Here is a 2,452-nt window from a genome sequence, read left to right as displayed (position 1 = left end):
TATATTGTCATCATCATCATTTAACATCCACTATCCATGCTGGGATGGGTTAGACGGTTTGACTATGGCTGATGAGTTGGAGAGCTGCACTAGGTTCCAGTCTGATTTGGCATGGTTTCTGCAGCTGGATGCCCTTCCTAACACTAACCACTCCAGGAGTGTAATGGGTGCTTTTACATGCATCAGTATGGGTGCCATTTACATGACACTGGCAACAACCATGACTGCAGCTCATGAGTGGGTGCCATTTACGTGGCACCGGAAATGACCACAACCACAATGTACAGATGCCATTTACACGGCACCAACAGCGACCATGACTATGATTTATGGGTGCCATTTGCATGGTACCATCAACGACCACGGTTACAGTGCACAGGTGTTATTTACATGGCACCTGCATGACACTAGCATAACTACAACTATGATTTCACTTGTCCTGATGAGTCTTCTCATGCACAGCATATCACCAGAGCTCTCAGCCACTTGTCATCACCTCCATGAGGTCCAACGTTCAAAGATTATGTTTCATGACTTTGTCCCATGTCTACCTGGGTCTACCTCTACCACAAGTTCCCTCCACAGTTAGATATCAGATATTGCATGTGTGTATCCTTAAACATAATGTATTAATTCATATCTGTGCTCTATTGCACATTATGTAATTTTTATGTTTGTCCAATTTATGACCACATATAACAAATTTCAAATATCTTTGTTGATTTATAACTTTGATAGGTTTCGGCCAGTATAGGCCCAGGCCAGATCTAGCTTAATAGCACCACCTGGTGAAGTCTTTTAGTCATATATGGGTGCACCGTGGCCCACTCTAGCAAAGAGTTATTATTGTTGGAGACATATCCGGGTGTAGGAGGTTGGTCCAGGATTTTTTGAAGAAGTTTGTCCAGTGAACTTTTGAATTTTATGGGATCCGTTTCTGTTTTGACATATTTTCGTATGGTATTAAAGAGAGCTGAACCGGTTGAGGTAAAGTAGTTGTGACGTAATGTTGTCATATGTCCTGAGTTTGATTTTTGTAGTGGGTGGATAGCACGGGGGGCCAAGTCTTGGATGGATTTTAAAATTGATGGCAACATCATTTGTGCAATATTGATGGGATATTTTTCTACATCACACAAATGATGTAGTGCTCCCAGTGGTGTTGGAGAGAGTAGAGATTGAGTTTTTTTTAGTTGACCCCAATAGTCAATGCCTGTCATGCTGTCTATCTTTCTTGTTATTGACCACAGGAGTGCTTCCACTTTCATAATGAGTTGCTTTGTGTGGGGAGACCACAGTGGGCAGCAGTATTCAAGGTGGGGTTGGGCAAAAGTAGAGAAGGATGATGGTGTGGGCATCTCTAGACCGCAAAGTCCTCAGAATCCAGGAGCACATCTTGCGGGCCAAGTTAACCTTGCTGTTTACATGAGAACTCCAGCTTTGATTGTTATCAACAATTACTCCAAGGTCTCTGGTATTGTTGGATGACACTAGGGAGTCACCTGAAGGAAGAGCAAATGGTAGTTTCAGGGTATCGTCTTTTCCAAAGTGGATCAAATTAAACTTATCTTCATTTAGAAGCATATTGTTTTTTTCTGCCCATTGGACAACAGCAAACAGATCCAACTCAAGGCATGTTTATGGATTTCTGGAGTTTGGAATCATCTGCAAAGATTTTCAATGTTGAATGTTTGATGATGTCTACTATGTCATTGATGTAGATAATGAAGAGGAGTGGGCCCAACACAGAACCTTGTGGGACACCACTACTGACTTTGGCTGAGCTGAATCATATTCCCTCAAACACATGTTGAGTTCTGATCATTAGGAAACACTTTATCCACTGCAGTAGCTTTCCACGGACTCCAAAGTTGGACAGTTTCTTCAGCAGGATTTTGTGGTCCACTCTGTCAAATGCCTTGCTGAAATCAAGGTATAAGCTGAATCAGTAAACTTTACTACATTGAAAGTGAACCAGACCCATGCTGCCCAATATTTCAGTTGTCATAACCACAGACTCTCCCATTAATTTACAGCAGTGTCTGCCAAACTTTTTAACTTTTTGACACTTTTTGACGAGGAGAATTTATTTTGCAGCACACCAAATAAAAATCCCGACAAAATTGAATATACTTTATTAGTATGAATAAAAATAAATAAATTCTTATTATAGTAACAATAAAATAACATTGTTTTATGAATATATAATATATATATGTATGTATATATATATATATATATATATATATAAGCAATGTTAATTCTCTATATGAAGTATTAACAGTAACTGCACGATAAAGTGTAGTATATTGCCACTTAAGTGTGGCTGACCCCTAGGGGTGGATGTTACTGTTGCTTTTAGCCCCAGGAGGACATCTCCTCCAGCTGGCTTATCGACACACGACTGTGTCCTGTTTGCCAAGGGAGTTATCCCTCTCACCTCGACCAGCAG

Source organism: Octopus bimaculoides, chromosome 1 (assembly GCF_001194135.2).
Source record: "Octopus bimaculoides isolate UCB-OBI-ISO-001 chromosome 1, ASM119413v2, whole genome shotgun sequence".
NCBI lineage: Eukaryota > Metazoa > Mollusca > Cephalopoda > Octopoda > Octopodidae > Octopus > Octopus bimaculoides.
This window is presented reverse-complemented; position numbering follows the sequence as displayed.